This window comes from Ambystoma mexicanum, chromosome 11, assembly GCF_040938575.1.
Source record: "Ambystoma mexicanum isolate Mex_15411 chromosome 11, UKY_AmexF1_1, whole genome shotgun sequence".
Lineage (NCBI taxonomy): Eukaryota > Metazoa > Chordata > Amphibia > Caudata > Ambystomatidae > Ambystoma > Ambystoma mexicanum.
Window position 1 is genome coordinate 102,043,080 of NC_090934.1, and position 12,992 is coordinate 102,056,071.

Sequence of the window (12,992 nt, forward strand, 5' to 3'; positions counted from 1 at the left end):
TGGCTTATTGGGTGCAGCGGACAGCTACTTCCCGCTGACAGGGGCGAGGGCCGGGTTGGACTCTCGCCTCCCTCTTCCTTTGGGGCATGGAAACACCGCCCTCTCCCCAGCGGGAGACCCTCTTCCATTGCGGCATTGGCCGCTCGACTTCTTTTCTCGTCTCGGCAAGGGTGTCGCAGGGGTTGGGCTGACTCCCTCTTCTCTGCCGGCGGCATCAGCCGCCCAATATCTTCTCGGGGCATGGCCTGCCTCATCACGGCACATGCCGCTCAGTAGGCATCCACTGGGGGTACGGGCCACCAGTTCTTCACTTTGTCGCCTTTTCCTGTTGCAGGGCACAGGCATGCTCCGCCCCCAGCTGCACGAGCACCCTCCTTGGAGGGCCGCGGCCAGGGCGGAGGCATGCAGGGCACATCCACTCACTGCAGCGGTGGCCTGCCACCCCACCTCCTTGCGGATCCGGCCGCGTTATTCTTCTTTCTCCTGTGCCGGGAGAAGCTACAGCTGAGAGGGGGTGGGCCAGGAAGGGCTGCAAACGAGACAAACACCCAGGCCGCACGAGCACCCTCCTCAGAGGGCCGCGGCCGGGAAAATCCAATTGGCATTCTTCCCGCATCGGCTTTTGTTGCGTGGCGATGTATGTCTCATGCCGCTTTGTTACAGCTTCTGCTCCCCCATGTGCGGCGATGGATGCCGCCAATCGCCTTCCTCATCTCTTTGCGGCGGGACGCCGCTGGGTATGTACCTCACCGTGGGGCAGCCCGGGCCTACACCGCCCTTGCCGCGGCGGTGAGGCGGAGGCCACACAAAGCCGCGGTGGGGCCGAACGCTCCTCTTCCCCCCCCATCACCACTTACAGGCAGCAGGGGGGGCAACGCGGACTCGTCGTCTTCGTCGCCATTGTTGGGGGTCGCCTGCCATGGTCATCCGGCAGGCGCCCCTGGATGCTATCTCTGTTAGCACCATACAGTCCCACTATGTGTGGGGCTTGGGGCCTGCCCTGGACATCCGGCAGGGCCCCTGGTGCTATGGGGCATCAGCACCATGAAGTGGGGTCACAGCCTGCCAGGTCTCTGACCGTGCGGACATCGGCTACCATCCTGGCATGCGGGTCCAACGGCATCAGGGCGTGCAGGCCTGTGCCTCCACGTGTAGGCCTGCGGCCTACATCAATAATGAGACACGGACTCAGTCGTTCCTCTTTGGGAGTCTGCAGCCGCTCTGTCTCACGTGCCTGCAGGAGCTCCTTTTATTAGCTTGGGCCAAGACACCGTCATGGCCCATCTTAAAGGGGCAATACACGTGGGAGGGACACATCCCCTTAAAGGGGCCATGCACATGGGAGGGTCACCCATCACAGGTAATTTCTGCAATGAGTGCAAAGGAAAAAGCTCATCCTGTGTTCTTTTTCTATTTGTGCACATGTTTGAGAAGCTGCCACATAGTTTCTGATGCCAAGGCATTAGTAAAAAACAAAGTATTACAAAGCAAAGAAAATCTATTGAACACCTCCTATGAACGCTCTGCATATGCGATAGAATATCATTTCACGTTGTTTCATTCAATACTCACTCCGTTTTTCTTGCACAGAAGACCTTCATTTTGTCTGTCAGGAAACACAGAGCTCGTTAGAGCTCAAATAATTTCCCCAGCAAAGAAATCCCTGAACAGGAATGCACGCTTCTAGCTTCTGTTTATCGCCTCTGCACATCTGCAAGTGTGTGGGTGAATAGATTACAGGCTGCCCAGGGTGAACCGCGGGTGGATGAACTGGCACCCTACATCATTATAATTGACTGGAAAGGGGCACCGCAAACAACTCACTTCTACCTGGTGGGAAAATAAAGAGACTTTCTCCAGGGGGCGACTTCAATTAGGACAGGTGAGAAACTGACTACGCGCTGTTTTGACGCCATTGGTCTCTTTCACGTGTGCACCAAAAATAGGCCCCACCCTAATGCTTGGATGATTTTCAGCCCTGCCGGCTACATGCTTGCCGACATTTTGGTGAAACTCTAGCACACAATTCTTACCCAGCCCAGACTGACTATTCCTTGCTGGCCACGAGAGTAACCTCCACATAGCAGTGATAAGCAATATTGGACTACGACTTTCATGATCTCTTACCATTGACTATACTGACTAGGGCTGATGGGAGGTGTAGTCCAAAATATCTGGAGAGCCGCAGGTTGCAGATCACTGTGCTATGCAAATGATGTTTACTGCCAGAACGGCACTTCACCAAAATGCCACCTGCCTGATGATACTAGAGATGATATCACATGACCTTTTAGTCTGTAGACATCAAAGGCAGTGTTCATACAGTACTTTTGCCCACATGACATTATAGAAAGTGATGTCACAGAAGCTAAACAATAAATATGATTTAGATCAACAAAATAAGAAACATTGAATAAACGATACAAAAAAATAATCGTTTAGTATGACCCATATCTTAGCTAGGTTGCTGCCTTGATATGCCATGGGCGGGGGCATGAGATGACAGGGGTACACCCAGAGGAAACAACGTAGGCCCATCACCAGTACAGTTGTATATGAGCACTTGCTGTTATCTATGCAAGTTATAGCCTTACAAGCCAGGTGTAGTTAGAGATAGTCATTATATGCAGAATATTCCCAGAGGACACCAGAACTTCCTGAGAGGGTCCCAGTCCCTCAACGGTCCAGTAGCCTCATGGGATTGCTGCCAGTGCCTAGTGACAGATTGGCCAGTAGCTTCAGGGCTCTAGTCTCAGCAGGGAACCTGCATACCAAAGGCCACCCTTATATGGGAGTGTCTTTAGGGTCACCCAGTTATCCCTAATATTGAACTGGCAGTTTGGGGGCTCAGGTCCACCCAGTGCTGTTCTGAGGACGACAGCGATAACAGCAAGGACGCGCAGTGAGTAACGTACATTTGCATAACCTGTTTTTGTGCTTTCTCTTCCAGGACCCACCTCAGGGTGGAGAAATAGATGGAATCGTCGGCCGCACTCGAGACAGTAAGGCGAGTATGTGTAGGTAATGTGCACCTAACCTAACATGACCTTTTCCCTTTGACAGAGAAGAAAGTCGACAGAGTCAGGCTTGTGCACATGTTGTCAAGACTATTCTTGAAGACTGATGAGTAAAAGGGCAATTCTGAAAGTGACGATTTACCCATATCTGAACGGATGATGAACCCGAAATAAAAATAAAAAAATGAGTGCACTGATGCTTATACTGTTGAGCCGGTAGCTTCAGTGATTCCCTCCTCACCATCAGTACTGTCAGGTTCCCTTACTGTGGCATAAAGTGCAAGCGATATAAGCTATACAAGCGAGAAGCGTGTCATTATCGGAATCCGTAGAAAACAACGGTAGACCAAAAAAACGAATGAGAAATGACCGAATTATTTGACCGAAAACAGTGGGTATTTTTGTATATGTACAGTAAATAATAGGTGGGGTAAGGATGTAAGTTAGGGTAGGTAGAGTGCAGGGGTCCCTGCTCTCATTAATAAAATAAAAAGTACAAAACGCAAAAAGTAATTTTCATTTTTTCGTCCAAAAAATGAGGTCATTTCGCCATTAGTTTTTTTCCCCGATCATTTCACGATAATCCGAGAAGCTCACTGTAGAGGAACCCTGAACTCTGCACTTCCGGAAGTAAACGAACCTCTATGGAGCAGAGTTTACATTCATTTTACAGTGCTTTCCCTACCATCACTGCAGCAGTGTTGCATGGACAGCACCAGGGGTCACAACGACGGCACATATGACGGATCACTGGTACCACTGGTAGCCAGCCATAATGTCGAATGCAAAAAGTCAAATCCAAAAATGTGGGGAAAAAAATGGTGAAAAAAAAATTTGAATGTTTTATTTTTTATTTTTATGCTTTTTTGGCTTTAGCTAGTAAAAATAAATGGGGGGGCAGGGGGATCCCCCCATTAACCCCCATTAAAAAAAATATTTAAAAAAACATTTGAAATTATTTTTTTCCGACATTTTTGCAATCGACATTTTTTAATTCGACTTATTCACTATAGACCGGTACCACTTGCTACCCCCAGCTACCCCCACATTACATATCTGTCTCACTGCCACTGTATGTGAGCATTAAGGGACTGCATGAGTGCACTCACTTATTTCTGAGACATGGGCAATGCTCTTTGGGAATAAGACAGAGACCTCGTTTCCTGCTTTGATTTACCAATTACAGGGCACACCTGGGACTAGTCTTCTATACAACTACATGGCTCGTCTGTATTATAGGCTTTCAAATCTCTGCCGGATTGATTGGGCATTGTCCAGTCTCCAGAGTTCACATTCTACAGGGCTTTTGGTAAATAGTATCTCCCCTACAGTAATGTGTTTCCAGCTCAGTCTTTCCACTTACCCTTTAATAATGGCCCTATCTCTGTTTGGGCCTCTTTCATTCTGTTATTGACTCTCAGTCCACGCTTCCTTATAGGTCTCTCTTGCTTGCCGGATAAGTTTCATTTCATTACCCCTTGTTCTTAAACTGGACCTTAGCTTGAATGTGACTGAATCTAATTAAGCCATGTAGCCCACATATGCAGACTATATGAGTGAGTGTAACAGCTGGTATGGCCCGCAAATGCGGGATATACAGCTAGTTGTATTCGTGGGCCACAGAGGAAACACACATGCACAGCTGATAAAATGTTTGCAACCCAAACCCAGGGAGCTGTTATTCATTTTGGCATGCAATTTTAGCAACCCACGTCCAAGGAGCAGAATTCCTACGGAAGAAAATAACCATTTACCAACCACCAAGAACACTCAGATCAAGCAATGGCATCTGCCTGGAACCAAAACCATACATAAGAAAAGAACTCGGGGTTCCTCATTCTCTCACCTGGCAGCAAAAACTCTGAACACCCTTCCAAAAGAAGTATGCAATGCAAAGGAACACCTAAAATTCAGAACACTACTCAAAACTTTGCTCTTCACCTCAGAACCAGACGGAAATAACTAGAAAAACAAAGATGCCAATGCAAATAGAACATGCCACAAACAAAAGCACATAGTATGAAGTATCTGGGGGGGGAGCCCAAGATTCACTCTCTCCTGAGCCAAACCCCCACAATCGGCAAAGCCTAAGGGAGAGGCACCCTAGCTGCAGACGACCCTGGGGTGGGAGAGGCACTCACCACCTTCACACACATAGCTACAGAGACATGCCACCGCCTTGCACAGATCTCGGCGAGCGACCTACCAATGAACGCTCCAGAGACAGCTAACACAGATGTCCGAAGCAATGAGGTAACCCCTCTAACTATTGTGCTAAAACCTCAACTGTCTGCATACACCTCTCAAATGCTAAACAAACACAACCACTTCCTTGCACAGCAAACCGCATGCACTTCACTACACTGCAACAACAAAACAAACCCCACATAGCCTCGCACAAAAGCACATGGGAGTCTACCGATCTGTAAACTGCACCCATGCTCCGTGAAGGGTGTTAAACTAACTGAACGCTCTACGTTCGTCACGCTATGCCCCACTAAACGATCATACCCTCTTATCTTTCAATCCACCAGAGTGCCAGGGTACCACCCCGGTGGTGATAGTTCCCGGTATACATGTCCTTTAATATTAACATGTGAATAGAAGCCCAGTTTAGGCACCAAGGGTGGATAGCAGCATGGCCTCTGATATCAGGGCAGCTTGCACTTTGCAAGTTTGATCACCGCAGCAGGGGCCAACGTAGCCTTTTATCCTTCTGAGATCGATAAATCAAGTACAATTCAAAGCAGGGTAATAACAGGGTAACAATAACTCATAATAATAACTCCTATTATTAAAGCGCTGGAGGAGGCTGTCATGAGGTGCTATATAAGCACTATTATGAACACCTTAAAAAAGATTTGTGTGATGAAACCCAGAAGGAACAGGGCACCACAGGATAGAGGAAGACTTGGTACCACCTCAATACAAGGGAAAGAAAAGGCGGGGGGCCGCCAGACCCAGAGCAACGGAGGAGCGCAGGTGACTCACAAGATCCATAAGATGCCGGCTCCAGGTGTCAGGTAAGTGCCTGGTGCCCCAAGGGCAGGTGAAGCAGCTCAGGAAGTGCAGCCAGCGCAGTGGCACATTGAAGACTTTTGGACAGGAATGGCAAACTTACCCTCCTCATGAAATATTGATGAAAAGAAAATCATACATGGCTGCCAACGTCTGCCCATCAAGCCTGCTAATAAAGATGCCAAGATATGCTTTAAGCCTGATCATTTATGTCACTGGAAAAAACTTTGCCCGGCTGGCTAGCTTTGTGCATAGACTTTTCTCCAAATTCTATTGTTAATGACATTAGGTTTGCTGGATGGATTTTGATAACATTTTCCCCACACAAAATGTTTGTCACAGTCCCTCCAAACTGGACATTTTGGGAAATATGAGTTAAAAAGTAAAAGGTTATTACAAAAACCAAAGCCGCTGTTTTTGCACTACTTCCAATCATTTTCTGCTATAGAAATCCGCATACGTTCAGTGCCACTTACTCATGCTACTATAACGTCAATCTAGCCTACCACGCCCCAAACTGGGTCTTACCCTTAAAACTCTATTCTGCCTAAACGGTATGGTGTCCTCTTGCCCACTATACTTTACTGCTTATAAAAACGAACCTAGCCTATTGTTCCTTTACTGCATCATATTTGCCTGCCCATTGTGCCTTATTACCTAAAACTCGAATTTAGCTAATTGTGCCCTCACTATATTACGTTTTCTCGCCTACTGTGCCTTACTGTTTAAAACTCTATTCAGCCTATTGCACTTAACTGCATCATGCTCTCTTATAATCGTGCCGCTCATCTTAAATTCGAAACGTACCCTCTGATCTCGTGACCAGGTCCTCCCCCTCCAGCGTTTCACACCTGCCCTGCCCACCTGGCAACCCCCACACTTGGAGACTGTCTCTGTATCCCTACAGTCCCCCTCCCAGCCCTGACACCTGATGTCTGCACTTACCCATGCACTTGCCACATGCTGGCAGCTACTTATTGTTATCATCTTGCCATGTACTGCACTTTCCCTGCCCTTTTCCCACGCACTTGTGCGATCTGAATGACACCTGGCCTAGTAGGATCGTTGTCCGTCCTCCCTTTGTTCCTCTCCCTTGCCTTGTCACGCCTTGAAACACTTGTGTATAGGCGCGTTATAAATGCCATATCATATCATATCATGCCTTATACTACACTGTGATTTACTGCCTACTGCGCCTCACGCGCTTAAATTTAAATTTAATTGTAGAAGTACACAGTGTGTGGAAACATGACTATGAGAACAAACCCTCAAATCTTACTAGCAATCATTATAATAACAAGCAGCCACCTGACCACCTTTACCAACCGCCTCACTGCAGGCCCATCACCCCTGACCATGGCCAGCATCAGAGCCTCACCATGCCCAATTGTAGCAAGGAACAATAAACTTCGAGCTAGATTACCCTGTCTCTACGAAACACAAACAAGCCTCCTACCAAATCAGGACCACCATCTCAATAATAACTGCTCTAAAGCCAAACAAGCCCATTATCCTGATAAATCAGCCTTACCCACAACACAGAAACCTGCCAAAACTAAATCTAACCTACCTAAATCCACAAGCATCCACACCATCAACAACCTCTCCAAAATCAATGCAGCCTTAATTAATGCCAGATCCATGATAGCACATGCCATAGATATAGCAGACCTAACCACCACAAATAATCTCGACCTCCTAGCAGTCACCGAGTCATGGCTACACAACGCAGCAGGCCCAGCCCTTGCTTTAGCAGTCCCAGAAAATTACCAAACCCTCAGAGCGGACAGAACCAACGCAATAGGAGAAGGTATCGCCATCATCGCCAAAACACAGCTAGCAATTAGACTAGTAGACTCACCACCAATCTCATCCTGTGAAATTCTTACAGCTAAAGTACCAATATCAGATTCTAGGACACTAACAATCTACCTAGTATACAGGCGACAAAGTCCCATTGGATCTTTTGAAGATGACATCTCAAGTATTCTCTCCAATAACACAAAAGAAACTTCACAGGTACTCCTACTGGGGGACATCAACCTTGGTTTCAATGACCCAACAGACTCAGACGCTAAGGCTATCGCCAATATGCTTCTAGAACAAGGACTCACCCAAAAAGTGACTCAGCCAATATACTCCAAAGGCAGAAACCTTGACTGGGTGGCTGACCTAAATTGTAATTTATCCATCAACTCAACCGCCGCATTACCGTTGACAGATCCCAATCTGATTGCTTCTACCATGGCAATAGACAAACAACCACAAACTAATTTGATCATAGCCCCTCCTCAACCTACGAGGAACAAAAAAGATATCACGGCTGACAAACTACTGCCACACATCCTTCCCTCACTGAATCTACTCCCGTAACCATCTGACCCCAACATATTAGTTGACACCTATAACAAAACGATATCTAAAGCCTTGGACTCCATCGCACCTCTCAAATTACATAAAACCAAACCACGAGCATATCTAAATGCATGGTTCACCCCACACTTAGGCAAAAAGTAAATTGGAAGACATATGGTGCCACGCCGCCTCAGAAGAAAATAAAACCAATCTCACCAAATTCCCCGACCACTATAAAAAAAGAAATAATAAGCACAAATAAAGACCTGTACTAATAAAGACAGAACTAATGTAATGCCCTCTACCTGGGAGCCAACAAGTACATCCTAAATAAGATCCAAATGCTACAGAATAATGCCTTAAGAACGGACTAAACATCCCAAACAAAGATCACATATCTGAGCTTAGAAGACAAAACCACTGACTGACAATCAAGGACAAAATCCTTCTCAAAACCACCTCACTGACGCATAAATGCCTGAACAATGCTGTCCCACGCTACCTTTCCAAACGGATAGTCAAGAAAACAACCACTCGCCCAACCAGGACTGCCAACTCATGTTGCCTCAGTTACCACGATTCAACTTTTCCAAATCTGGAGGCAGAAGCTTCCCAGTTATAGCAGTCAAACATGGAACTCACTCCCACCATCACTCCGTGCCGATCAAACTTACCCTAGCTTCAGATGCAACATTCAGAAATGGATCAGAACTAATGATGCTTACCCTAGAACTTAACATTGAAATACTGTGTTAAGCTAAGTATCTGTTATAGTAGGTATCCTAATGCCTACTACTCTAACAAATGGCTTCATGTACTCACCTTCTGCTTGTTACCCGCACTTTACCTGTCACCCACTCATCCTGTAAATTCTGCAACTGTAAATATCACCTAGACTGCACCTTGTAATCGCAACGACTGCTAACGACTCCACTGTAAAACCTGTAACTGTACATATCTTTAACACTGTACCTGTAATATTGTGACTGTTTAATTTATGTAACCTAAGCCTAAAGTCTTCTGGCACTGCTTGCGCCCAGTTACCTTTGGGTTTGGTGCTCTATACAAAATAAACAAACAAACAAACTAACAAAAAACGTGGGACAGATTTGGACCATGTAAGAAGCAGTCTAGTCACAAAGCATTGACTTAATTGCCTAGCGTGTTTTGGGGTAAATCCGTCAGGTATTTTTTAAAACATTCGATGGAGAAAGGGGTGACCCCTGCTCCCAAAAGCTTTTATTTATCTCCCATAGTGCTTTGCAGTCTAGAGGCTTTTCAGAAATGAATTACTGCCTCTGACCCCCCAGCTTACAGCGATTTTCCGATGCCGCAAAATGGCGCGAAAATGGCCGTTTTGCACAAAATGCCTCAAAAACGGCCGTTTTGTGCAAAAACAGCATCTTTTAAAAAAAAAAGTTTTTGCTTTTTTTTACAATATTTTTTTTAATAATCTGCAAAAATTACTGTTTTAAAAAAAATAATACTCAGAGTGCCAGGTTCACAACTTTGTTTTACACAAGAAATGAAATGCGCTAACACATCTCATCACTTGCGCCCCAAAAAAGTGCAGCCCAATCCACAAGGGACACATGAATGGGCACATTTTATATGCACGCCCATTCAGATGGCCTTTTTCACCTCCTTGATCAAATAAAGTGGCGTTTCTGTCAATTTAAAAGCGCATCCCTCATTTCCAAGCAAGATGCACTTTTAAATGTACAGAAATTGTAGGTAACCCTACGCGCATGGGATGTGGGGCTGCCACTGCATGACAGGGTCTTTCCTGACCCTGTCATACATTTCTTTTAAGGTATGAACCGCTGCTGTGTCGCTTGCATTTCTGTTCCTCAAACAGGATAAAAATGCATTTTTTGGGTCGCATTTTACAGCGGCATGTACCTGGAGGGCCTGTCCCTGTGAAAGGCGCTGTGAGCTTGCAGAACAATGTCGGGAGAGCGTTTCTATTCAAAGTACTAGCCATTTTGATGACAAAAATCTATCGAATGTTACAATTTGACCTATTTCGTCCAGTACTATTCGATTGATTTTTATAAATACTGAACATGTGTTGCGGGGGTGTCACCCGCTCCCCATGTTCAGTATTTTTGGTCTAGGGTGGTTGCAGAAGTGTTTCCCCTTTTTCCTCACAATTGGAGGCGGGGACAGAAAAAAAAGAAAATAACGAAAAAGGTACCCTGCGGAGTCGGATCCGACCCGCGTTAGAGGGACGGATCTGGCACCGCAGGGTTGCAGGGGAAGCGGCAGCGACCAAGCAGTTAAGTAGGGGAGGAAGTGGGTGGTGGTGAAAGGTACATTTTGGGTTGTTTGGCTGAAGTGCAAATCAATTCGCAGCAAAATTGACTACGGTCAATTCCTCCGCAAATAATTACACTTCGGTCAAACAACCCAGAACACCATTCAAGGCGGCTGGCCAGTGCACAATTTGCGCTACAGCTCAAGCCTGTGGAAATGCGCCGGTCACCTTTGAGAATAAGGTGACCTGCTCATTTCCAAAAATGGGTTGTCTAAAAATAGCATATCCTACGTTCTTTTTTTAAATGCCCCATTATTTGAGGAACTGGGTCAAAATCTACATTTAAAAAAATATATGGTTACACTATGAGAGAGTAGGCAAGAAAGCAGAGGGAGAGCAGTGGGTCAGAGGAGGAAGTACTGCACAAGAGAGCAGAGGAAGCAGTGATGCGGTGGGCCAGAAATCTGAGAGCGAGCAGAGGTACAGAAAGTAGAGGGAGCATATGATCAGTGAGCCAGAAAGCAGAGAGGAAGCGGTTGGCCAGAAAGAGGCAGTGAGCTACAGATTGGGAAAAAGGATGAGGGAAGAGTGTGATAGAATGGGAGAAAGGATGCAAGATGCAGAAGCAGCACAAAAGAATGAAGGACTGTATATTGCGGGAGGAATTGTAGAGTGTAAAGGTGTGAGTTGGGAGTATGATTTGGAGTGTGGCAGGGGCTGGGCAGTGCAAATTGTGACTTGACAGTGTGACATAGCACATGAGTATTTGTATGACAGAGTGAGAGGTTAAGGAATGTAAGTTGTGATGGAGAGTTGGTGAGATGTGTGTTGGTGAGAGAGGTGTGTGGGTGTTTGGGGGATTGGAGAACATAGAAGGGGAATATTTTCAGCATTACAATTGATAATGATCAATTTAGTTAATACTATTAAATAGGCATGAACGTTAAACCAGAAATGTAGCCAAATCAAACACTGTTCTGCCAAGCCAGAGACATCTGGGACTCTTCCTATTAAATTAATACAAAAGTTACATAATAATGATACCCTGGCTCTCTTGTAGCCTTGCACTCTGCCTATTTCCTGCAATGTGGCAATCTTACACCCTCCAGTTAATGCAAAATGTCCCGCAAAAATGCTGCAATAAATAAAGGTTTGTGTCGCAAAATTTGCCATTTCATGCCGCAAAATTTGCCATTTTATGCTGCAAAATCCTGGAAGGTGTGAGTACCTGGGAAGCAAAAAAAGAAAAAAAACATAAAGTGCTCAAAAAGCTAGTTGGAGGCGGAAACATTATGCAGCCACATTAGGCTAGATGGAGGAGGGGGAAAGAGAACACCATGTAAGTTTGGGGAGTTGGGATGGCCGGGGGAGCCATTTGCAGTTAGAAAATGTTCCGCTTATTGGGGGAATACAGAGGGAATCTCAAAAAGTTACAGAGGCAATGTGCAAAGACATGCTCGGAAACAAAACTGCGTCACAAGTACCAAACATTGATAGGGGTGATGGGACAAGGTCAGGAAAGGAAAATAAATGGTTGAGGGGAGTGGGGGATCCAAGGAATGAGGAAGGGGGCACATGGTGATTGCCTATGAGGACAGGGAGAGTTTTTAATTTTTTAGCGCTATTGGGGGAATACTGGTGGCATCTTACAAGAATCGGAATACTGTTACACTAATGTGGAAATTGGCATAATTAGCTTCCAGGAAATTATTGCGGGAATAGCTAGTGGAAAATAAAACACCTGCAGTGATCACATCAATTTGGCAGAGGGCAATGGGTCTTTGTGCCACTGCGGCCATGGCTAGTGGGCCACAAAGAAACCTATTGGTGTAACATGTCCAGTGGCCACGGTTTAAGGCTATGGCTCGTGGGCCCTGAAGAAACTATAGTGTAATGTAGAGGAGCAGCTGAATGCATCTTCAGGAAGTCCCGCCCCCATCCTTCCTATATGCTGGATGCCATAAATCACGACATGCACAGCACCAATGATCGTGCCTATTGCACAGAGAGCCTTGGAGAAAAGGTACCCATTGAGAAGACCCTACATGATGTATCCCCATAGAGATGACAATCTCTTGGAGAAGATCCCTGAAGGAATATGAAGATGAGGGAAAGAGAAGTTGGTGACGTCACAAGAAGTGAGCGTGACGCACTGAGAAGAGTGGTTGAAGAAAAGGATGTATGGATCGTATAGAATCTGATGACAAAATAAAGAATCAAGTAAGCTTTCATATGCGGAATGAAGATTGCACGTGTGAAGAGCACTGCAGAAAATGAAAGCCATTTTATAACTGTACAGATTCAGCAACGCAAGTACACTAAGTGATCATAAAGGCTAGCTATAT